Source organism: Lepidothrix coronata, unplaced genomic scaffold (assembly GCF_001604755.1).
Source record: "Lepidothrix coronata isolate B3197 unplaced genomic scaffold, Lepidothrix_coronata-1.0 Scaffold98, whole genome shotgun sequence".
Classification (NCBI taxonomy): Eukaryota; Metazoa; Chordata; class Aves; order Passeriformes; family Pipridae; genus Lepidothrix; species Lepidothrix coronata.
This window is the reverse complement of record NW_016690278.1, coordinates 1805611-1832151: the sequence shown is the minus strand read 5'-3', so window position 1 is coordinate 1832151 and position 26541 is coordinate 1805611. Positions and strand designations below refer to the sequence as shown.

The 26541-nt window shown below is 42.3% G+C and overlaps 1 protein-coding gene and 1 long non-coding RNA gene across 3 annotated transcripts in view; one reads left to right on the top strand and one right to left on the bottom strand.

The window, feature by feature from the left end:
* Positions 1-26541, top strand: part of NRG1 (neuregulin 1) — a 453259-nt gene that overhangs the window by 201337 nt on the left and 225381 nt on the right. The window lies entirely within an intron of this gene.
* Positions 16223-26541, bottom strand: part of LOC108501008 — a 21110-nt gene continuing 10791 nt past the window's right edge. The window contains exon 4 of the long non-coding RNA XR_001876111.1: positions 16223-16296. This is a non-coding gene — a long non-coding RNA (uncharacterized LOC108501008). The remainder of the gene's footprint in view (positions 16297-26541) is intronic.

Here is a 26541-nt window from a genome sequence, read left to right as displayed (position 1 = left end):
GCTTGAAGGTGTGTCATGCCTTTAGTATTTATAAGTGGGGAGGTGATGAGAGCCCTGACCCAGGTTTTATAACCCTAGTTGGCTCCTGTTACAGCACCGTCATCATAAAACAGCAGAGAAAAAGTTTGCTGGGCTTTCTTGTGCATCACTGTCATTTGGTCCCAACCAGGGCCTCCGTCAGTAAGTTACATTTTAGCCCAAGTCTGTTCCATGTCACCTCTCCTCAGATATCTAGGATCCTTTTGCTCTTCTGTTTGATGAAAATTACTTTTGCTAACAGAGCCACTACTGCTCCATGTTATTGACCAGGAGAATGTGGTTATGAATAATGTCTCTGTGAACCTTGTGGTGTGCATGCACCAGAAACTTGCTGGAGTCAGTAGGCTACGTTGGACAGGGCTCTGAGCAAGCTGGTCTAGTGGAAGCTGTCCCTGCCCATGGCAAGGCAGTTGGAACTAGATGATCCTTGAAGTCCTTTCCAATCCAAACCCTTTTATGATAGTTGGAGAACATGTATTCTCCTACCCAGCTGTCACACATTGTCAACAGAGAGAAACTCTTTCATCCACCACAGTCTTTTTGCCCTGCTCCCCATCCTGTGCTTCTGGGCAAGGACTGCTCAGCCTTCTTAGTCATCTCAATCAGTCAAGAACTAGGCACTGCCTCACACCAAGGCCAACACTCAGCAGTACCACAAGCCATACTGCCATGGTGCACAGAATGCACCGTGTCCTCTGTTCATTTAAGAGTGTTAGGAAAGAAACAGATGAATTAGGGCTGCCTTGAAGGGAACACTCATGTCTTCAGTGTGCCCACATTAAAATGCAGAATTTCATTGTGAGAAATGAAACTCCCATATCTTCCCATGTCCTCCACTCTGAAACCTGAAACGTTACTACCCTGTCTTCTTACTTTTTTTCAGTCTGATACTCTACATCTTTTCCAGGCAAAGTTTTCCCCTCAGTCATGGAGAAAGAGAGCTCTCCAAGGCACATTACCAGGGTCTTTACCAAACCAGGGTCTTAATGTGTGTATTGATGGTAAAAAAGGCTTTTCACATCCATGAAACATGGCATCATGTATCACACAGTGCTCAAGAGGAAGTTTGAATTTCACTTAATTCATTTAAATGCAATTAAATAAATAAATAGTGGAAATTATGAGAGCTGGTGAATCTAATGGCAAATCTTTTTTTTTTTTTTACATGTTTCTGCAGATATAGGCATCTCAATCTGAAAAGAATGACTTCTGGTATTTCCTTGTTGTGTTCCAGTGGATTGCCTGTGTGCTTTGATAAGGAGGAATTACGTTATCATTACAATATTCTCAATTAAGCTGATTGCAAAATTTCATTACATTCCTGGGAAGCTTGGAGGCCTGAGCCCAGAAAGTTAAATAACCACCCATTTTTTCTGTTTGCATAAACTGGGCAAGGGATACTTTTGCAACCGAGCAGTTGCAAAGGCATGCCTCAATTTTTTAGTGTATAATACAAGACAAATTAACAACTCAGACTTACAGAAAATGTTAGCCCTCCTAACTCAGGAACTTTTGAAGTCTAGGGGAACCACAAGGTTGCTAGTCATGTAAATTCTTTTCTCAGCTGTTTACTGAAAAAGAGGTTCTCATGAAAAGAAAGTTATACTGGAACAAAATACACAGCCATGCTCATTAAACAACCCTCATTAAAATTGGACACGTATCTGTTGCCTATAATTCAAAAGTAATAAATAATTTCAAGTTAATGTGGCCTTCAAATTCTGCCAATAGGTTCATGTCACCAGCACAGCAACATCCGAAGAGCTGCAGTACAATGCAATTACCAGCAACCCATGCAAAATTTTACAAGGATACTCCTGTCAAAATATGTTGCACAGTTTGATGTTCTTAATTCTTTTGAGAAGTACTTGACAAGGTTTCCATTTCGCTGTGTTTATTTTGCATGCTTTTGAGTGGTGCCGTGTTACTAAAGAGTTATTTCAAGCAGGTCAGATCTCATCAGGAGGGCATTTCCCTCAGTAATTTGTACCTAAATGTTAATGATTGTTCTCTATTTATGATATTACTAAGGCTATGTTTTTAGTATGGCACATAATCAACTTCTACTGTGCTTTTGATGGAAGAGAACTGACAGTGCCTTCTAGCTTGAAAATCCCCTAGATTTTCAATATTGCATTAGGAAAAGAAAATTTAATCTGCAGTTTCAAGCAAACTATTTATGACCAAAAGGAAAAAAATTACAACTGTGCCGTAGATTTGTCCAGACAAGTTAAAGCAGAGGCGTATTGACTTTCCTAGTGTTCTTTTTCCCCACATTCTTCTCCTGAACATGTTTGCTTTAACTTGACAATATTGTCACAGGGGGAGAAACGGAAACAGTGCCAGAGAAGTGGGCTGGCATTGGTGCTTCCACACAACTGGAATGATTTCCTTGTGAATCACCCATCTCACGAATGAAAGTACTCATCCCTGGCTCAGAAGGTTGGGAGGCAGAAGGAGAGACAAAGTGTTCCTCGCTGCTGCCTCTCGCAATGAAAACATTTTGTGTATGACTTTAACTACTCAGTGACGGTAGGGAAGGGGATTTTCTTTCATCATAGGAGTTTTGTGTGCTGTTCCATTCACATTGTTCATTTTTCATGCCATTGGCAAGGAGGCAAGCTACGCATTGAGGACTTTGGAGAAGACTCTCATGATGAAATCAGTGTGCTCCAGGCACAATATTTGCCTTTCAGCTGCTCAGTAAGGAGATTCCTAAAAAGGGTTGTTTCCTGCTTACATCTCTAATGGCCATGGTCCTGGGACAGCAGGAGAAGTGGAGGAGCAGAGCACAGCTTGATGTATCTTTGATCAAACCCTTTTTTCTCCCTTCCCACATGTTGCCTGCAGTTCCCTGCTCCCTGGTGTCCTGAGATCAGCAATGTTGAACTGAAGAGGCTGTGTTTTATCCAAGTTTTGGCCTGGTGTAAGAAACAGAATAAATTCTGGAGAAGCAGAGAATTGGTATTGTAGATGGCATTTCCACTCAAATCCTTCAACTAGTCGTTATCTGTTGGAGTAAGGCAGGAATGGAAAGAAGGTGGTCTGGAAGCTGAAGCTGTAGCTTTGGATACTTGCACAGTCCGCTCTGCAGCACAGGCTCTCTGCTGCAACTATCACTTCACCGTCAGCACAGCAGAGAAGGAATGAGGGATAAGAAAATTAGTTCATTCACTCCCTACTATCAGCTGAGAGCCAGAATCCCCTGCACACAGTACATGATTTTGGTACGGGACTATTCTGCACCAGTGCTGAGTACTGCCAGACTATCAAAAATGCACATTTTGTGCACACAAGCCTTCAGGAAACGGTGTTGAAACTCCAGAAATGCCACACAAATATTTTTAAGTTTTGTTTGAATTTAACATCAACATTCACTGAAACAAGGAAAAAATATTTCACTGTTCCAGACATGTTTTTGTTAATACAAAATATCTAACACTGTAACAGAAACTGTTTTCCTTCTGTCCCAAAAGTGGGAACGCATTTTAAAAAAACTTTGATAAAAGCAGAAGACATTTAAATTACGTTAGCAATAATGAGTTAATTTAAAAGTGCTAGTAAAACACAGAGAGGGAGTAAAATGTCTATGCACAATATTGTACAGCTTGTGTTGCTAAGGTCCTATCACTAAAAGGCAGAATCACAAAAAATAACAAAAATAATTTAAACAGCAAAAAAACCTTAAAAATATTCCTGCCAACACTGATGAACATGGAATTGTGTCCCAAGAAGCTCTGGCTAGAGGCTTGAATTGACCAAAGGAATGAAAGAAAAAGGTCAATATATAATAGTACATAAATGTAATGAGAAAAAAAAATCAGATGTTCTTGTGGATATCCCACAGTGTCCAGAGTGGTTGTAATGTTTGCAAAATATTATAGAAGAAAACCACTCTGTAATCTAAGCCAAATATGAAACAAGATTTTTGCTGTTTTTCCTAGAACAATTCTTGAAATGTTTCTTATATGGGAATATAACTATTAAGAAGGAAGCAAAGAAGTTCAGAAATATGCCAGCAGACAGCTTCTGAACTTCTTTTTGCAAGTATTTCCTGAAGCATTCCCATGTGGATAGCTAGTTCAAGTAAAACATTTGTTTCACTGTGTTGAGCTTAGAGGTTCCTCTTAAAAAAATTGTCATTGAGAGACTGCCAATCCTTGTACAGTCCACTGATTACTAACTGCTGCTGTTGGTTCATGTGGGCACTGGTGATACAGCCACGAGCAGTGTGAGGAGCATCCAGGATTACAGAGCCCTTAGAACAGCAGTAAGGGACTCTGAAGCTCAAGCAGTTTCTTCATTGATTCTCCCAGTCAAAGGACCAGTCGAATCTGGCAAACCAACAGGGTATGGTGCCACAGTCAGGATTTCTACTACTTGGACCATAGGCCCTCACTTTGAGAAACTGGGTCTACTGGGGGCTGATGGGGTCCATCTGTCAGAGAAGGGGAAGAGCATCTTCAGCCATAGGTTTGCCAAGCTGGTGAAGAGGGCTTTAAATTCCGGGTGCTGAGAGAGGGGAACCTCAGGCCATCCCACTCCTGCGAGTTTGATGTCAGTGCCAGTGAGAGACGTCCAGAGCTTGGAGAGGAATCACAGGTCAGCAGAGGAACACCTGAAGAGTGGCACAAAGGAATTAGTGACACCAGCCAGTAAGCTGGCTTCATCAGGGGCTGAACTTAAGTGCCTCTGTGCAAACACACACACCATGGGGAAGAAACGAGAGGAATTAGACATGGGCTATGACCTTATAGCCCATAGAGATGTGGTTGGATGGCTCCTACAACTGGAGTGCTGGAAAGGGTGGATACAGGCTCTTTATGAAGGACAGGCAGGGGAGTGAAGGAAGAATTGTTACCCTGTGTGCCAAGGACCTTCTGGAGTGGATGGAACTCTGCCCTGGGACAGATGAAGAGCCAGCTGAGAGCTTATGCATCTGGTGTAAAGGGAGAGCAGGGATAAATGACATTATTAACAGGTGCCTGCTACGGGCTGCCTGACCAGGAGGACAGAGCAGATGAGTCCCTCTATAGACAGATAGGAGCAGCCTTACTTTCACAAGCCTTGGTCCTCATGAGGAATTCAAGCACCTCAATAACTATTGGAGGAACAGCACAGCACATTCCTGATTGTGTTGATGATAACTTTCTTCTCCAAGTGATAGAGGAGCCAACAAGGAGAGGTGCTAGTCTGGATCTGGTTCTCACCAACCAGGAGGGTCTGGTGGAAAATGTGAAGACCAAGGGAGGGCTTTGTCTGGATCCTTATGGGAATGAGGAGGGTACATAAAAAGCTCACTAACCTAGAACTCAGGAGAGCAGACTTTGGCCTCTTCATGGATCTGCTTGGTCGAATATCATGTAAAAAAAGCCCTGGAGGGAAGAGGGGTCCAAGAAAGATGATTGATATTCAAGGATCACCTTTTCCAAGGTCAAGATGCAAGATTTTTGTATCCTTCTGAGTAAGAAATCAAGCAAACGGGATGAGGGACTTTAATAAACGAGCAAGAAGTTTCTGGCAAAACTGGAACCGATTAAAAAAGTTTATGAAATTAGGAAAAAGCAACAGACCACTTGGGAGGAATATAGGAATGGTGATGGAGCATGCAGGGATGCAACAAAGATGGCTAAGGTTCATTTGTCTTCAAATACATCAGAAGTAAAAGGAAGACTAGGCAAAATGTAGGCCTATGGCTGAATGAGGTGGGTGCCCTGGTGACAAGGGAAATAGTGAAGACAGTGTTACTCAATGCCTTCTTTTCTTCTGTCTTTACTGATAAAACTAGCCCTTAGGAATCCCAGTCACTGGAGGCAAGAGAGAAAGTCTGGAGAAAGAACAACTTTGTCTTGGTGGAGGAGCATTTGTTTAGAGATCATTTAGGCAAACTTGACAGGCACAAATCCATGGGCTCTGATGGAATGCACCCATGAGTGCTGAGGAAGCTGGCAGGTGTTGCTGCTAAGCCAACCTCCACAATCTTTGAAAGGTCATGGAGAACACAAGGGATGCCTGAGGACTGGAGGAAAGGCAATATCACTCCAGTCTTCAAAAAGGACAAGAAGGAGGACCCAGGAAGCTGCAGATCAGTCAGCTTCACCTCCATCCCTGGAAAACTGATGGAATAACTCATCCTGGATGTCATCTCTAAGCGTGTGGATGAAAAGAAGGTTGTCAGGAGTAACCAGGTTCACCAAGGCAAAATCAACCTTGACCAACCTGGTAGCCTTCTATGGTGGAGGAACTGGCTGAGTAGAGAAGGGAAGAGTAGCGGGTTTTGTCTGACTTGACTTCAAGGCTTTTGACACTTTTGACAGTTTCCCTTACATCTTCATAGGTAGGCTCAGGAAGTGTGAGTTGTCTGAGAGGACACTGAGGTGGATTGAGAACTGGCTGGACGGCAAAGCTCAGAGGGATGTGATCAGTGGCACAGGGTCTTGCCGGAGGCCTGTAGCTACTGGGGTTCCCCAGGGGTCAGCACTGGCCCCAGACTTGTTCAATTTATTCATCCATGACCTGCAGGCAGGAACAGAGTGTACTTCAGCAAGTTCTCTGGCAACAAAAATCTGTGAGGGGTGACTGATACCCCAGGCTGCTGTGCTACCATTTGGTGAGACCTGGACAGCCTGGAGAGTTGGGCAAAGGAGAACTTAATGAAGTTCAACAAAGGCAAGTGCAGGGTCCTGCACCTCGGGAGGAATAACCCTAGGCACCAGCACAGGCTGGGGGCCAACCTGCTGGAAAGCAGCTCTGTGGAGAAGGACCTGAGGGTCCTGACGGACAACAAGCTGTCCATGAGCCAACAGTGTGCCCGTGTGGCCAAGGAGCTCAATAGTTTTCTGGGGTGCCTCAGAAAGGGCATTGCCAGCAGGTCGAGGAAGTTGATCCTGTCCTTATACTCTGCCCTGGTGAGGCACATCTGGAGTGCTGTGTCCAGTTCTGGGCTGCTCAGGACAAGAGGGACATGGAGCTCCTGGAGCGGGTCCAGCGGAGGGCTGTGAGGGTGATGAGGGGACTGGAGCATCTCTCTTATGAGGAAAGGCTGAGGGAGCTGGGCCTGTTCAGCCTCGAGAAGAGCCAACTGAGAGCAGATCTTGTCAAGATATACAAATATCTGAAGGGAGGGTGTCAAGAGGATGGGGCCAGACTCTCTCCAATGGTGCTCAGCAACAGGACAAGTGTCGATGGGCACAAATTGAAACACAGGAAGTTCTGTGTGAATAAAAGTTCCCTTTCAATCTCAGTAATTTCATGATTCTATGATTCTGTGAAATGTTGTAAGAACACTCTCTTGCTTCTGTAATAATTTTTAGTAGCTTAAAACCAAAACATTATTTTTAATTTTTATCCGCTCATGTAAGTTTTTTTCTGGCAGGCCGATTTCAGGTTCAAATGCACATACGATGGGATCAGATGCCTCGTTTGATTTTATATTTACTTTTAACAAGAGGATGATCTAAGCATTTGTTCTAAAGTCAGTTTTGCTATATAAGCTTTGCATATGCAAACAGACAAGAGAAGCAGGAACTTCTTAGCTGGATTTCAAAAATCCAAAACGGTACAGATAACCATGTGTGAGTGAAATTTCCTTTTGCAAACCATTTTATAAGAATTCTGACTCAATACACTGATACTGAAACTTCTTGCTGTAAAAGGTATTTTAATCCTGAAGCAGCAGAGGGAGCTATGCCGACACAATCAGCTGTATTCCCAGGCTTCTGCAGCTGTGAATGGAGACTTTTGTGTGCTGCCTGTTCCTGACGTCTGTAGAGGTTAATATGTTGGAAATATACTAAACTGTGATAGCAGCCTCAGGGAAGAGGTAGAGCATGTGTCTGAGGGGTGACCAACAAGATGAAAAAGCAAAATAGGATGCAATGTTCAAATGGTCTTAGGCACTAAAAATCCTAAAAGACCTTGCAGTTTGGTGGGATGCATGCTTTTCAGGCGCTTTGACATTTTTGAAAATCACATTTTTATTTCAAGAATGCGGGGAATTCCAGTCATTACTTTGGGAGCCCAGACTGGCCTTTTTACCATCACCTACATCTTCCTACATCTTCGTTTTCACAATGGCATCAACTCACAAAGCTTTTTGCCATCTCCTCAAAACGTATACTCTACTGGCTGCTCCGAGGTGTAAGCATGGACTGACAGTAAGGCACATGCTTAAACACGTGGTTGAATAAATAAGAGCATCATTGCTTGTACTTAGACGTATATGCCAGCCTTTTATAATTCTCCTTGAAGAGATTAACTTGCAAGCCTGTTAATGCAAAGCAGTAAGTCCTTTGGGAGCTAAATATCTGGTAAAGCTTTTAAGTTTTACACATAGCCACATGCACTCTTCACATATGTTGGATGACTTTATATGTATATATGTGTTTCTGTGTATATGGATTTGTACATGTATAAAAAGACTCTCATGAAGCTGTGTAACTACATACATATTCCTTTTCCTATCTCACTTGCTACCAACCTCCTAATCTACCCTCCTCCCTCCAGATTTGAGGGGGAACTGCCGGGGAAATATGTAAATACAAACACAAACAGTGTCTCAGAGGTCGCCACAGAGCCTTTGGTTCTTAGTTCAGTAGAGTGAAATTGTCCAAGGCAGAGCAAAAACTAAAGAAAACATAGCCCTGTGGAAATTATAAATGTTAGACTCCATTCCTACCTCTTCAGGGTTCCTAAGGCAGCTCTTAAATAACCAAGTTTTCAAAATTATTAAGTTGAGGAAGGGAAGTGTACTCATCCACAGGCATCCATTTGAGCCTGTAGCCTGTTCATTCTTGCAAATTTTCATGGCAGCCAGAAAGTTAATATTGGGGGAGACAGAGAGGGGAAGAGGTGTAAGGAAAAAGATGAGTTTCTCCTTTAGTGTTGCAGTGACAGAGCAGGGTGTGGGTGAGCAGAGAAAATATAAACCACTTTGGGACTTGTTGCACTACCACGAGTGCTGTCAGCACTGCCTTGTGTTCCGACCTCAGGAGACCCAGGACTTTCTCCCATTGCTATTTCCCACTGATTTGAGACAGGACAGGATCTAACCTGCAGCAGCAGGAAGCTCCAGGCTTTGGAGTGCCACTGTGATGGAAACTTCTAGCTTCTAGTGCCCAGTCTCTGGCTCTTTAGGCGAGCAGTATGTTTAGCAGCAGGTCCTTTCTTGACTCAGTACAATTTTTTTTAGATGTCTGTTTTGGTGGGAGACTGCTTGAATCTGTTTATCCAGGAGTCTGCTACACACCTGTAGAGCTTTTACTGTTTGCTTGTTTTCAGGAGTGGGGATCAGATAAGACAAATTAGGTTTTAATCCTCATTACACGTGTATTTAGCAGTCAAATACTGCAGTCTTTAGGGTGTGAGATAAAAGATCAAGATTTAATATGCTGATTGTTTGGAAAGCACTTATCATAAAAATGTGTATCACTAATAAAAATACAAGGCAAACGTATATATATGGAAATTATTAGACTAATTGAATTTCAAGTACTTCTCGCAAAGATATAGTGTTGATACCAGAAAAATGACTCTTTACTTTGTATGGAATTATAAAAACATTGGTTTTGTCCAGTCAGAGCACTTTAATATTAAATTATTTGTACTTTTTACTCAGTACATTAAGAAGTTAGGGAATAACAGAGAGATCCACAGTAAAAGAAGGTTCTCAAGCTGTCTACAAAACACGTTTTCTGAAGCATTTCCCCGACTTCTCTCAGAGTCCAGGGACAAGATGGGGAGTCACATCACTGCAGGCAGGAAGGGCAGCAGCGAGCACATGGGGGCCCATGTAATCATAACTGTGCGGGTGTTTTGATCCCCCTGGAGAGGATGGATTTCAGCAGCTGGGAGGATCTGGACCAGTGCAATGCTTAAGCTGCTTTCTCTCCAGTATTGCTCTTGACCATTAGTCATAGAGGTACTGAAATTAAAGGATTGAGAGGCCACCTCATGCTTGACGTGGGAACTCACTGAAGCCCAGCAAATATGGATGCACTTCCAGTATTGTAATGGGCCTCACAGCAAGGTGGTTAAAGCATCAGCCACCTTATTAGTTTGGTAAATCCACTTCTGGTTTCCCTCATGGCCACTTTCTCTCTGTGAGTTGATGTTTTTCTTAGCCAGGTGTGAAACCTCTTGAAACCAGAAAGTCCCCAGCTCCATGCAGGTACTAGCAGTGTAAATAATGTCCCCAAACTCATGTCTCAGATACATCACTCATTAGTGGAAACCTTCTCAGGCTGTGAGAATCAGGTACCACAGTTCTTAATGAAGGTTCAGGTATTCCCTTAAAAACACACCACTTCATTTTAATGAAGCAATTGCTTGTGAGACTTGCAATCAATTTGCTGCATTGTAACAAAAGGGTTTGTCTGTGTGTTTCCTGTTTTTTTGGAGAAAATAGAAATGGCTTACAAAAGAGAAAGACTGAACAGTGCAGTTAATTTGAAATGAGCCCTTTAGTTGTACAAGTCATTACCACTGCAGAAAAAGTCTGAAGCACCGACACAACTCACTACAGCTGAGATTGAGTGCCCCTCAAAATCTTTACCATATAGTCAGTAAACAAGAGACAAAATCAACAGCAAATGTCAACAGTGTATTTCCATTACACACACAAAAAAAAAGACAAAGAAACATAGTCATGTAACTGTATAAACATTGTTTGTCAATCATGAGTGATAAAGGCTTATGGGGCTTTTGAGAAGTGGCTAAATTCCTTAACCATCCATATCTAGACAGCCCTATAGCTCTGGGCATGAAATGGAGGTAGCAGAAAGGGTTTATTACTCCAGTGTGAAAAATTGTCAGCAAAATCCATTTTGATGAATACTCTGGGTTGGGTTTTTTTTACACAAAACATCATCTATGTTCCTGAAGATCTTATTTTCCATCCTGGGGCAAGGCAAGGATTGGAGCTTGAAATCCCCCGCAACCTACAGATCCTGTCAAAAGCTCTCAGACCTTAAAAGCTGCTCTCTAAGTAAAAAGAAAGCTACAATTTTCAAGCAGTAACTGAAAATAGTAGAAGAAGCTTTAGCAGAAGCCATGCATGTTCTTGAGCTTGTGGCATTGCCAGCATTGGAAATACTGGTGCGTGAAATGGCAGGAGTCGAACCAGGAGTTTCTTCTTTCTGGAAAGCATATCTCCTTTAAGGTGACCTTTACTAGGACAGAGGTTAGTTGTGCTGGGCAAAGATCTCAGGTCCTCCTTCAAAGGGCGAGAACACTAGTGTACAAATATGAATAAGTTTTGAGGTCAAACATTAGCATACTTCTCACATTAGCACAAAAAGAAACCCAAAAACCAAGAGTGGATTCTTCACAGTTTGCACACATCTGATCCGGTGCAAATGGCAGCATGAAGATGAGTGTTTGCCTTAATAAACTTCAAGGATATTCTATGCCATATTTATGTGATGGAGATTGAAAGAGCATCCTTTAAGACTGCTTGGAAATGTGTTGGCACAAATTTGTTCCTATTCCTAAATTCTTAGTCATTATGAATCATTGACTTCTTTTGACAAGCCGCTCCCTCACCTATAAAGAGATTTATTTGTAGGCTTTTAAAACAATATATGGATTAAGAAAGAGCTGCTTATTTTGGTTAACCACCAGACAGTTAGACTGCACTCACAACACATAAGCAAGCAGAATGCTCAGTTATAAAGTTTGGCTGCATTCTAATATAAACATCATTTATCCTCCAAGGCTGCCTTTTCAGGGGAAATTGGGATCATACCACACAGCATCCCCAGTTATCATCTTCTCTCTATCTAGGTTTCTCAGTTGAGAATAAATAATTTTCATTAAATCACAAATTTGCCATTTTTCTTAGAAAAATAATGAACTACCCTTCTGTGCCTTGCAATGTACAATAGTTTGCTAGCTCTGAATGTGAAATAAAAGCATTCTTCTTTGAGCTGATTATAAAAAGATGATAAAATTTTGGAGTTGCTGATAGCATTTAGATGGGACAATGTTTTCCCGGTGTTTGAGAGTTCAGCCATTTTTATTCTCCGTGCTTCCCAAGCACTGTGTCTACACTTCTATAGATTACAGGAGTTAAACTACCAAAACAACTTAAAGGCAGCTAACCAGAAATAGAAAATTCTCCAGTCATGGAAACACAACATCACACAGGCAGACCTGGAAACCAGATAGACACTGCTGCCTGCAGTTCAGGCTGCTGTGGCCAGGTTGAGTACCTTCATATCACTGTGCAGTGCTCAGGATATTTTTGTGCTTTTCAGTCAAGGTGCCATACTTTGAAGGAAAAACAGGAATGCTCCTATTTAGTAAATTTTGTCAGGGTTGTTCAAAGTAGGAGTCCCCAGGTGCCTCCTGGTCCCACTGAATTGGGATTTCTGTCCTGGCGCAAATTTCAGCTGATGCATTGTTGCATCTATATTATGCTTACTCTGAGTCTGAGGCAGTGGGGAAAGCATGAGAAACTTTCAAAAGCAAATATAAAATTGCCCAGTGTTGCAAACACTTGGGAACACAATGAGGACACGTCATTGCCTGGTTTTTTTCTCTTCTACATAAGTATTTGGTATGCAAGTAATTCCAATCTTATGAGCCCTTCTTTGGAAATCCTTCTTTTGCTTATAATTGAACTTCACTGCTAATACACAGGGTCAGATTCAAGGTCCATTAAGCCAAGTAGCTTTACATTGGGTGACTGTGTTTAATGAAGGAAATAGTAACACAATGCCACTTCCAGAATTAAAGCCAAGCCAGTATCCCAAAGCACATGGGACATGGTCTTCAAAACAGAGCTGTGCCTGCTGATCCTGGACACATCCTCAGGAGATATAGTAGTAGGTTAAAATACTCCCTTTGATGGTTTTGAAGGCCTGCTCCTTCCCTCCCCTCTTCCCCCCCATTCCTTTTGCATTTGTCATTTGAGGAAATCAGCAGCACTTGGGAGGGGTTTATCTCCCTTACAAGTCTTGAAGTTTTCATTGTGGCATCACCCTGACAGTTACAAATTATTTCTAGCACCCTTGCCTCACCTAATGAGCTAATGGATGTGGAGGCAGTGGCACTGCTGTTTTACATGTTGAGATTCCCCTTCAATTACAAGAAGTCCTTCATCTACCCCAGGAAGCAACGTAGATGTGTCAATTAACACTGGGAGTGAAGGAAGAAGTGTTGACCAACACTTTCAGAAGTGTTGACCAAGGCAGAATCAGCAGTGGGTGTAGGGATTCACATAGGCTCTCCCTAATGGATGAAGAAATGAACTCAGAAAGTGACCGTGCTTGCCTGGTTTAGAGGAAAAGCGAGGTGGGATGCACCTCCCCTCTCCTCCCTTCTCCTCCTCTCCTCTCCTCTTTCCCTTCCCTTTCCTCTTTCCCTTCCACTTCCCTCCCCTTCCCTGGAGAAGAGAACATTAATTTTGAGAGCTAGCACTCTGGTTTTTTCAAGTGTGCTAAGCCCTTGGGAAGTAACACAGAACTGGGCCTGGATCTCATAGCTGTATGTAACATTAACTCCTGTGATAAACCAGATAGGTCCAACCTATCTCAAGCAGCACACCCTAAATGTATTATTACTTCTGTGCCTCTCATCCTCCACCGTGAAAATCGGGTAATAGCCTCTGGTGTCATCATGGTGATAATTGCATCTTTATGAAGCTTTCAGATAATAGAATAAAGCCATAATAATTGAAGAAATAAATAGCATCTAATTTTTATCCAATTCTAAATACTTTGTAACTACTGGAGAATGAAGGAAAACTGCAGAAAGGGCAACACATAAACATTAAAATGGGGGACAGTTCCACACTTTGGAATGAGAGAGAAATGACAATATATTCTTACTGAATAAACCACATTACTTGTCCCCTGAGCACTACATAAATTTGAGGTCAGGCTGTTGAATCCTGGATCATGATCCATCCACAAAAAACAACTAAACTGTGGACACAGGCATTATCTAAAATTTCAGTGCTTAATAATGCAAGTTTAAAGTTCTTGTTTAATTGTCCATGCAAATATATACTGATAGTAAGAGCCTAATCTTTTTCCTTTTTACTTTTGAGATACAGATCTTGATAATCTCATATTTGTAACTAATACAGCTGTAATTCTGTCAGGAGGTTTTAGTGGTAACAGAAACCCCAAGATGAAAACTCCAGATACCTTATCTCCAAATTGCATGTAGTTAGGAGGACCTTGAGAGAACCGAGAGTGGAAAGTTTGTTGAAGTGCTGATTTAATGGTAGTTTTACTGCTGTAGTCCTTTGTTCAGACTTCATCTGCAGAAGCTGGGATTTGTCTTTGAAGATGCGCACTGGACAGGAATAAGAATCCATGTCTACCTGTGTCTGCTGTTTTGAACTCCGCTGGGATGACAAAGGCAGCCTTCACCAGTCTGCCCTACAGAGCTGGATCCTGCCCTTTGCTCAGCAAGGCCAGCAGCAACCCGTGCAGGGAAGGTGGCAGTGAATTAGGGAATTCACTCTGCTATCTCATCTGTCTGTCAGGAGACTGTGTTCCTGTTTCTAAAATGGAGTTAGTTTGTTTCTTGCACATGTTTATCTCCAAGGCATATACAATCAAGATCTACCTTTTTGGGCTAACATTCACACTTCCCTTCTGCCTGTGATCTGAATCATTGTCTCTGCTTAAAGAACTGAGATGCCTCACAGGCAGCAGAGAAGGATATTCCACCTGACATGCAACATGCCATAGGGAATTTGTAGGGAAACTGAATGTTCCTTGCCCCCTGGCAGACACTGGCCTGGATCACCACAGTGTACCAGCACATGATCTTCACTGTGACTAACACTGTTTAGAGCCAGAGAAAGAAAACGCTTTCCTACTTCATCATGTCGTGCCAGATGTTCCTCTGCAGAGCTGTCCCAGTGCTCCCTGCAACTGGTCACATCTGCCTATGTATTCCCCTAATGCTTTTACCTTGGCAAGAGCTTCCCAGATCCTGTCCCACCATGTGAATGTTGTCCTTGGGAAGGAGATTTCAAGGGAATGTGAACAGATGCTGTTTCAATGAAGTTCCTGAACCTGACTGAGAAATTGCCATTTCTCAAATACTTGACTGCTGCACACAGTTTTTTCTTTTAAACCTGTGACAATTGAATAAATCTGAGTGAAATGAGAATGAAATACGTTCTGTTCTCAGTGTTTTTTTCAGTAGAGCAGACTCAAAATCCTCCCACAGACCTATACATGTTCAGAATACTTTGGGTTTGTATTGCAGAATCACAGAATCGTTTAGGTTGGAAAAGACCTCAGAGACCTTTCACTGATCACTACCTTGTCAACCAGACCATGGTATCAAATGCCGTGTCCGTCATTTCTTGAACATCTCCAGGGATGGTGTCTCTACCACCTCCCTAGGCAGTCCATTCCGGTGCTTAACCCTTTCTGTGAAGAAATTCCTCCTGATGTCCAGCTTTAATGTCCCCGGTACAGCTTGAGGCTCTGACCTCTTGACCAGATGACCTCCCAGACAACTGTCACTAGTTGCTCGGGAGCAGAGACCAATCTCCCACCTGCCTACAACCTCCTTTCAGTCAGTTGTACAGAGTGGTGAGGTCTCCCTCAAGTCTCCTTTTCTCCAGGCCGAATAATCCCAGCTCCCTCAGCTGCTCCTCGTAGGATTTACACTCTAGACCCTTCACCAGCTTTGTTACCCTCCTCTGGACCTGCTCCAGCACCTGAAGGTCTTTCTGCAGTGAAAGGCCCAGAATTGGATAAAGGACTCAAGGTGCAGCTTCACCAGTGTTCAGTACGGGGGGGGACAATCACTTTCCTGGTACTGCTGGCCACACTATTCTTGATACAGGCCAGAGTGCCATTGGCCTTCTTGGTCACCTGGGCACACTGCTGGCTGGTTGACTGTTGGCTGTCAACCAGCACCCCAAGGTCCTTTTCTACTAACCTGTTTTCCAGCCACTCTGCCCCAAGCCTACATGGGGTTGTTGTGGCTGAAGTGTAGGACCCAGCACTTGACCTTGTTGAACCTCATGGCATTGATATCAGCCCATAAATCCAACCTGTCCAGATCCCTCTGCAGAGCCCTCCTACCCTCCCACCCAACTTGGTGTCATCCATGAATTTACTGAGGACACACTCAATCCCCTCATATAGATCACCAATAAAGATGTTAAACAGGACTGGCACAGCTACTGAGCCCTGAGGAACACCACCAATGGGTGTAGCTCCATTCACCACCACTCTCTGGGCTCGGCCATCCAGGCAGTTTTTAACCCAGCAAAGAGTGCACCTGTGTAAGCCAGTTTTTCCAGGAGAATGCTGTGGGAGACAGAATCAAAGGCTTTGATGAAGTCCAGGTAGACAGTGTCCGCAGCCTTTCCCTCTTCTGCTAGGTGGGTCACCCTGTGATAAAAGAAGATCAGGTTGGTCGAGCAAGACCTGTCTTTCCTAAACCCACGCTGGCCGGACCTGATCCTCTGGTTGTCCTGTATGTGTCGTGTGACCATTCTCAAGATGATCTGTTCCACAACATTCCCTGGCGCCCAGATCAGCCTGACAGGCCTGCAGTTCCTTGGATACTCCTTTCAGCCCTTCCTGTGGATGGCTGTCACATCTGCCAATCTCCAGTCATCTGGGACATCCCCAGTTAACCAGGGCTGATGATAAATGATGGAGAGTGGCTTGGTGAGCTCCTCTGCCAGCTCCCTCAGTACCCTTGGATGGATCCATCTGGTCCTGCAGGTTTGTGAGTGTCTAAGAGGCACAGCAGGTCCTCAACAACTTTCTCCTGAACTGCAGGGCGTCTATTCTGCTCCCTGTCCCTGTCTACCAGCTCAGGGGGCTGATGGCCCTGAGGATAACTGGTCTTACTCTTAAAGACCGAGGCAAAGAAGGCATAAAGTGCCTCAGCCTTTTCCTCATCCTTGGTGACTGTGTTCCACCCCCAGGTCTGACAAAGAATAGTGAATTTCCTTGGCACTCCTTCTGCTGTTATGTATTTATAAAAAGGCTTTTTATTTTATTTTACACCAGCGGCCAGATTGAGTTCTAGCTGAGCCTTCTCTTCATATGATCTAATAATGTCCTTGTCCTCTTCCTGAACTGCCTGCCCCTTCCAAAGGTTATAAACACTCTTTTTTAACCTGAGTCACTGCTAAAGCTCCTTGTCCAGCCAGGCTGGTCTTCTTCCCCCACAGCTTGTCTGTTGGCACATGGGCACGGCCTGCTCCTACACCTTCAAGATTCCCTTCTTAAAGGACGTCCAGGTTTCCTGGACCCCTTTGTTATTAAGAACTGTTTCTCAAGGGTCTCTCTGAACCAGCGACCTGAGTAGGCCAAAGTCCTCCCTCTGGGAGTCCAAGGCAGAGGTTTTGTTGATCCCTTCCTTACTTCACCAAGAACTGGAAACTCTATCATTTTGTGGTCACTGTGCCCACAATGGCCTCCAGCTATGACAACTCCCTTCTCTGTTCATAAGCAGCTGGTCTAGCAGGGCATCATGCCTGGTAGGCTTAATTACCGTGTCAGGAAGTTATCTTCCACACCAGGAACCAAGGTAGTTATTTTATGTCCTCTGGCAGAAGAACCAAATTGTCCAGTGAATAGTAGCCTGAGCAGTAGTGGTATCTCTGGCCTTGTCAGAAAAAAATTTCTTCAGAATTTTAGAAAACAACATCTTTAGTTATTGTCTTAAATACAGCTTCAGACTGTATATACACTGTAAAAATATAGGAAAAATCACTCTTGCTGTTCCAAAGTGCTTAAGATACATATTATAGCTACACCAGGAGTATTTTACTGGCATCAAAGTATGAGTATACTGCTTTCTCCCATTGCTACATTTGGCACAAAATAGGATGGCTATATTCTAGTTTTTCCAGTCTAATTACATCTGTACTGAGGTGACCTGCAGCATTCTGTCAGTAGAGAATGTCCTCCCTCACCCCCCTGGATGAAACTGTGGCAAATGAGACCTGAAGAGCACAATTGGTCCTCGTTGAGCATTGTGCACCTAATTCATCTGTTTCGAGGGCTCGGTGGAGTCCCAGCATTTCTAAGCATCACTGACAGAGCTGTCAAGAGAGCTTGTTTTTCTTTTATGTTACAGTTTCAAGCACAAGGCCGGGAAAGTGGGCCATCCTTTCCTGACTGAGATTTCTCAGTCTTACTTTAGCAACAGAATGGGAAGAAGGCAGGGAAAAGATCTGATCCAAATTGGGCTTCTGAGTTTTTTGGTCTTTCCTTGTCCATGTTCCAAGTCCGTGTTTAGCACAGCTGACATCTCTAAGATAAGGGATACCCCAGATTGCCATGACCTCACACTGTACCTATTGAAGACTGTTTCACTGTGTCCAAAGATTGCTTCATAAACAGCATCTTTGCCTAAATGATGTCCTGGCTGCCAGATGTGGAGGTTTATCCACTAGTATACATAGAAGACGTGACAGCCTCTTGGGATTTTACAGGCTGAGTCACTGGATAGTGACTAAGAATGATTATTCATCGGTAGCTGACAACTAAACAATCTTCCAGCCTTTTGGAACAGCATCCATCAAAGCTTTGCAGAAAGTTGACTTTAACCCCATATTTAGTTATCAGGTTTTAGGTTGCACATTATGAATAATATCATGATTCAGATGTCTCAGAGATGTTCAGAAACCTCTTACCATAAGAGTTCCCTGTCATAGTTATTAATCATAACATTCCCAGAAGCAGATCCTCCCATACACCATGCAGGTGGTGGAAAGTAGCCTTCTCCATTCATTTCCCAAGTGCACAACAGAGGAAAAAAGTTAAGAAGAAACCTGTAGCCACTTCCTGTGTACAGGAGTAAGGGCAGTCATTCAAGGCTACTGACTCTGCCATGCAGCAAGGATATTAATATTTCATAGCTCTGATTTTCCAAATAGGGTGATCTTCCTTTGCTGTCTCTGGAGTTTGTTGCACTGGTGGAAGAGCTGTCTCCATATCCTGAGTGAAGATACTAGATCCAAAAGTGCAAATCCTTTACTTTCTGCATACTTTGCGGGGAGGTGGGTTCAAGGGGACTGGTCACAGAGGTGGTTCTGCTGTGCAGAACAGCAGGTACATGAGGAGATGCAAAGGAAACTCCCTCCTCTGCAACTACCTGCTCTGCATGAACAAGCCCTGCCTAGAACACTTCAAGGGGCAAGGACAGAGATCCTGCAGAAAGGTCTTTGGGACATAAAGGCGACTTTGAAAACAAATACTACTGCTGTAGTCTAAAAGGCATGTTTTTTTCTAGCCAAATACATCTGCTGCACCAGCATCCAAAGTGTACACAATTTGAGTGGGAAGTTGGCAGCAGAAGAAAAGGGAAGAAAAAAACCAAATTATTTTAATTCCATGTACAAAAAAATACATTTTAAAATTTAAACTTCATTTCTTCTGAACTCCAGTAAAGAATTCTTTAAAAAAGGAACATGATTTGATATTAGAAACTTAAGCTTATATATAAACTAAAATCCTTATTGTTGTGCATTTTTTAAAACTCATCCTTCTTGAAATTTGTAACCCCCCTAAAATTACTGTCACGTTCACATGAGAAATACCTAAAATGCCAAATAGCTGTGGGATAATTGCTGTTTACTTGACATTTGTTGCTGCCCTGATTTCAGCAGACATACGCTTGTACAGTTCAACCATCAAGCTTAACATCAGCCACTTTGCAAAGCTAAATAATTCAGCTGTTTGCATTTGCTTACTAATTGCTGAGAGCAGCCATCCACACAAAGGATTAAGTGACTATTATTCTTCAGAATAATATAAGTCTTATTCTGCAGGAAGTCTGAACAAATGTCATCTGGTACTTTCATGTATAGCATCTGTAGGAATAAGTTAATGGAATACAGCAAGTTAAAAATATGTTTGGGTCTATATGTCAAATTCCAACCTGATTTGCTTTCAACTCCAGAAAAACATTTTGGAATGGAAGTAGCAATTGGCTCTTAACTTCCATCTACTACTACTGAACTGCCGTGTTACTACTAGAACGAAACAGCTCGTTTAAAAAAAAAAAAAACCAAAACAAATAAGCCATCAAGTCCAAAAGCATTTGAAAGCTTGCAGTAAACATTAATGAAGACAGCAGACTCTTCTATGATAGGGTGCTGAAAACAATACAGCAGTATATAATCAAATGAATACTTTATGAGTCATTATAAATCTGTCTTGCAATGGTGACTAGAAACTAGAATTACATTCTTTTCCTAAACACTTTTAACTTAGTGGAGCTTATTTCAGAATTTTTACAAGCGGCTGGGACTTTTAAAAGATTTCCTTCCCTTTGCATTGATAACTCCTCCATAGAGTTCATCAGTAAGAAATCAAAGAATTCATCTTGAGGCAGTAATTTTCAGAGTGTTCTGCTCAGTTTGACTAATCTGCTATGTATACATCTCAAGGGTTCTTTCCCTGGTTAAATAAATACAGAGGCTTTCACTAACTCTTGCACTTGCTGCTCTGCAAGTAGCAATGACACTAATTTAGCAAAAGAAAAATGGCTGCACTGAATTTAGCTATAAATTATTAGATGGTATCTCTGCATATATAAAAGTAATTTTATTTCCTTTGTAGCTTTCACAAAGGGTGATGTCTAAGGCTGTGGTTCTTTGGTGCATCTCAGTGACATCCACGGGGCCTCAATAAGCAAGGGACTGTGCCTGCACAGCAGGGTGTGATGTTGTGGTGATACTGTTGTGGATAACAGGAGATGCAGCTGAACAAGTGCAGTGCCATAGCTCCACAGGTGCCTTGAACTTGGACTAACTAGCTCTTCAGATGAGCAGGTCCATGAGCTAGTGCTATATATAAATATATGTATATTATATATATATATATATATATATATATATATATATATGGCTGAAATGTGCATTCATTGTGATCTCTGACCCTGACTGACACCTTTGATGGAGGTGACACTGGCTAGCAATACTGGAGGAAGGATGGATTCAGATGGATGGCTTAGGCATACAGAAACTTCCAAAAGCAGTCATCTCTGCCCTTACTGGTGGGAACAGCAGTCTCCAGACCAGTTTTGAAATTTCAGCATTTACCTTGCTTCCCATGGCAGCAGCAGCATTGCCTTGGTGTAGCACCTGTAGCTGACCTTCAGGAAAAATTCAGTGTAGCCCCAGTGTCTGAGAAAGCCCTCCATAAATATCACGGGCTTGTATTGTTCCGCAGCACTCGTGGACCTGGATTTCTGAGTTAGCTAATTCTGCGCATGCCTCAGCAATACATCATAAACCCTCATGGCTTAAAACATCTGCTGCAGGGTGTACATGTGTTTGCTGCAACTCCTGTAGTCTAGGGTATGCTGGAAAAAGCCTCACTTCAGAGAAGCTCTCAGACTTTACTCTTGTTTTGCTTTCGACCGTAAAATCCATTGAGCTTCCGTAATTCCAAGAAAAGGTTTGTCGTCTGTTCGCTCTTGTGTAATCGTTGGTCCTCAAAAAGTGTTTCTTTCACATGATAGTTTGTCTATATACCTATGTCATCTGCAAAGCTGTCCATGTTACCATGTTCTGGTATCAAAGCTGGCTCAGTGCAATGTGTGGCTTGTGAAAAGTACTGGTAGTTCTGAAAACGAGTTTGAAGCCCTTTCAATCCAGGCACTACCTATTGTTTAGAACTGAGTTGTGCAGGAGCTAGCCTCTGACTTCTGGGGCTTTGCTTGCAAAACTGAAAAGGGGAAGAGCTGGCCAGGCTTTATTTTAAGGTTACATTCTTACAAGATCAGTATGTGATTAATTACAGCTTTGAGCTTGTAATAGGCATGATCAGTCTATGCTGTAAATGGCTATAAACAAAGCAGGAGAAGGTAATGTAGCTAATTCTAAGCCAGTGTTTATAAACAACTTGTCAAACTTTATCACTGTTGGTTAATGTCTAGTAATAATGTATTAATGCTTTATAAACTATTTATAAATGGAACTGTAATATAGGAAGAAACTTATGCAACTCAGCTCTATGCTCGTGGTTAAGTACAGAATCTTCTTCTGCTCCAGCCTGCACGGGTATTTCTTCTAAAGTCCAGAGAAGTAGTACTGCACAAACACTGGACGTTGTTGGCCTTGATAAATGCGAAGCTGCTATGCTGACAGGAAAAAAAAGCACACCATTCAGTAAGTTCTGACTGGTACCCACCTTCTACTAGTTGGATTCCCCCTAATACTCTGCTCTGATCCCTCTCCAAATGACTGAATGTAGAAAGTTTGTAATATCTGGTTGCTGGTCCCAAGTGTCATGTTGGATAAATATACAGAGGATAACTCCGCTGTGTAATTATAAGTAACCAGATCACACTACATTTGATCTCCTAATCCATGAAGAAAGTAAAGTGCTGCTGAAGGGGAAGTGATTCACTGACCTTAAGTAAAGAAATGAGCAGACAACCTCCTGGAGTTGCTGCTAGGAAATGTTAGGCTCAGGTATTTCAATGGAACTCAACACAGATGAATGTAGCTGTTGATCACTCCCTGCAGCAACAAAATTTAAAAAGAATAAATTGTTGATGTCACTTCTTCCTGTAACTCAACACTGCTTTGTGCACAGTTCAGTCTACTCGATGTGTAATAGGAGTGTGACATTTTATAAAATCATATTCACTAAAAAAAAAATTTAAATTAAAGATCAGAATAGTGCTGTGATAAATACTTGATGACAATAGGAAGCAACAAATGTGTTTCGAAATGTTAACTAAACCCATTTTTCATATTTGTCCTTTATAGCCAAACCCCCAGTATCCATGAGTGGATCACCCAATTTGCGAATTAACCATGCTAAAAAGTAAAACAGACTCAATTTTTTTTTTTCTTTCTCTGCATTTATGATCCATTTTATGATTTTTTGTTTTCAACGATAGCATACTGTGCTAAGGCTAACCTAATTTACAGACAGTGTAAACTGTAGAGTGCTTTTTCCCCCATCCCCCACATCTGGATTATCCATCATTTGACCCGGATATCTGACCATTGACAATGTCTCTACCCTACTTCAGTGCCCTATGATCCAAAGGAGTGACTTTAGGAACATACAACAAAGACTAAACTTCTGCACAGTGCAACAACATCCCATAACCTGGGAAGGGAAAGCCAACACGAAAGTGAATGCATTCCCTGAGACATTTGTTTTCATTTCCTTGTTTTTTTCCAGTTTGACGTGAGCTGTATTTTGTTGAGGCTGATAAACAAGGCAGCATTGCTATGTACTAATGAGCAATGCAACTCTCAACACGTGTTCAGGATCAGCTTGAAATTAATAGATGAGGGACTGTATGACCCACTGAGTTGTTTCTGATGGTGCAATGTCACTAAAAAGAATGACCTGTACTGTTTGTCTTCGTCTGCCAAACATAGTCATTAATATTAGACAAGACAGACTGGCTCTTTTAGATTGCAGTGCAGTTTCTTCAGAAATGATCTGAACACGATGTTAGGTGAGGAACACAAATGATTAGGTACATGCAATATGTTAGCACTAGGGAAGATAAAGAAGAAAGAGAAAAAGGTGAGATCTTCCAAAAACATTTTTTAGTAAAAAGCCTAAACTTGTGTGTAATTTGTTTTAATTAAAGGTCTGTTAGAGGAACTTGAAAATTCACTGTCTCTGCTGCAAAAACAAGCACTAGGAAAGAAATACTGCATGAATGTGAAGCAAACAAATTAAAGGAATATTTTTTAAACCACCTCAGTGATTTAAGTTATTGCCAACATTTGGAAAATGACTATGAAACTAAAAACTTTTGCCAGTCAGTGAGACACAGGTTCCTAGGTGCCTACAGACCCTTGTCTGAAAAGATATCAAAATGGAGTTAGGATCCTAATGCAGCAGAGCACAGGACATTGGGATATTGGCAGGCCACAAGCCTGGACCCAACCATCTTCCACCATCTGTATGTCACCCTGCTCTGGACACATCAAAGGCAGACTTCAGCTAGCTCTGCAAAAACCACCAGAGTTTGCCATAGGAGGCTGCAAAATGCAGCAGATGAACTTCTGAGTCCTCTTAGAGGTCTCCTCAAGCCAAAGCAGACGGTGCTTGTGATGTATAAAGAATAAACTTTGATGACACTTCTGTGTTACTGGTCTGTCCAGTTCCTCTGGATAAAGTGTTGTGCATGACAGTTTTGGGGGATTTTTATTAACTACCATGTAAAGAAAGAAAGGGGAAAATGTGAAATATTCTCTTTTGGTTGTGCTTCCCATTAACAAATCATAGTGTTTGACAATTGAGACAGCTCTGTTTAAAAATGTTCCAGTCTGGTTTTATGGGAGATGTGATGGCGTCTGGCACCTGAAAACAACATATCAGACAGTTACACTCACTTCTGAATCAACAAAATCTCTCCTTCATAAAAAGTAATGGGAAATTATCCATCACTCCACACTGCTCCTTTCATTTTTCCCACTGATTTCTGCTTTAGAGATTGGCCAGAAAATTCTGCTCATCTGTTCATATTCTCCTGTCGTGAACTTTCTGGTGGACTCCATTTGGTGTGAAAATGCCCCTTGCAGGCTAGGTCCTTGATGAGTTTTATTCTAGGCCTTCTGCTTCTATGAAAATGCAGAGCCTTACAAGTAATTTGGGTCTTCTCTTTGCACTGTGCTCTCCTGCCAACTGAGTTGGCAAACTGTGCAAATCATCTTCACAGCAGTGTTGTGACCGGGGTCAAGAGCGCTTTCCTTTCAAACAGACAGTCTTTGGACAGTTGTAGACTTTGAACCTTGTGCTCCCAGTGCAGTGAATGGGTTTGAAAACTGCTGATTCAGAGCTGAAAATCAGACTTTCCGACACCTTGCCCATTAACACGGGCAAAGCTGTTCGCTCCTGGTAGCAGCCTGTCTGCCAGTGAGGAGGTGAGAGGAGTGATGCTAGCACTTCTTCATAGGCAGCTCTGTCATGGCACCAGGTTTGCACTGAAACACAGGAGTAGCTTGTGTCAGAGATCAAGTTCTGCTTTGCACTCTCAGTTTAGCAAAAGTTGAGCACTGGTAAATTATGCACTGAGGGACGTGTAGAGCAAGCACTTTGACAACCAACTATGACAATTCTTTAAGGGCTCAGAAGGGGCTTCAGTGCAAGGAAAAATGAGTGGAAAAGTCAGATTAACAAACCACTGGAATTTGGAGCACTTTTATCCTAAAGCCAGGACCCAAGGTCTGCACACCTGGAAATTTCTCCATTTCTCAACTAGGTAAAAAAAACCCCCTTCTTTCTTTGTCTCTTTATTTTGTTGAATGCAAAAAGGATCTAATAGAAAGGCTCTTTACCTAGGTTGCTTACTGTTCTGCATCTGGATAAGAGAGTATTTTGCAAGGAGTGTTTCTCTCATCCCGGGCTGATTTCTCCTAAACCAGCAAATTACTGAAACTTCAGCCCAAACAGAAAGCTACATGATTGTGATTCTTGAGACTTTCTGATGATAGCAGAGGGACTTACGACATATCCATGCATTTGAGGAACACTGCTTATATTTAAGTAAGAAGTTGACAATTTCCACACCAAACACAGACAGATTTTAGCTGTAGAATTACTGAGAGAAACGTGTGTTCCTCTAGCTCCTGAGGTCTCAGATGTCCTGTGCTGATCTGCCTGCCACATCTGCTGCAAAGGTCAAAGCTGTAGCAAGTGGGATTTCTGTCCTTTTTTAGGGAAGTGTGGTACTATAAAGAAAACAGGGAGGGGACAGAAGCTATATAAGTCACATAGCTGCCTTCTAGTTGATGGGCAATCCAATGGAAAGAAAAGCTGTCTTTCCTCCGTGCCACGTATGCCTTCCTGAGATAAGCAGTCAGCACACAGAGATCTGCCATGTGCTCTGCATCACAAGTATAAATCAGAAGTCCCACACAGTGGTGCAAAGATAAGGACTTGATCATTTGCTGGGTTGCAGGAATGGTTGTTTATCTGCTCTGAGTCCGATGGCAGGGCCTGAGGAAGAAATCTTTGAACCAGGATTTTTCAGTGGATTTCAGGGTCTCCAACCAAAATCGCCTCCCTTCTTCTTAAATTCAGTTGTAGTTACATATAGCCCACTAGGAATTTAAATTCAAAATTAAAAAGTAACCCGGTTTTCCTACACAGCACTGAGTTGATTCATTGGGGAAGTTCTCACTCTATCACGCAATGAAACAATGGGATGCTGGCTCCATCCATCCTTCAGTTCAGCCTATTGTGAAATTATCAGTCTTATTTCTCTGAAACAGCGTGTTTACACTGCTGCTTCATGAGTGATTAATGTTACTAAGTAGCAGAAATGAGACCATGTGGCCACTCAGTGCATCCTGAATTTATCACTTTGATAAATAAAGCCAAAGTAGATTCAACTATATTTTGCCTGGTTTTTTTCCAATTTCTTTCAAGTTAGGTACCATTTCCTTCCTAGGTTTTTACTTAAAGTTCCCTTCCTTTCCCAAACCTTCCCAAACCTTACCTTCCCAAACCTTCCCTTCCCTTCCCAATCCTTCCCTTCCCAAACCTTCCCAAACCTTCCCAAACCTTCCCTTCC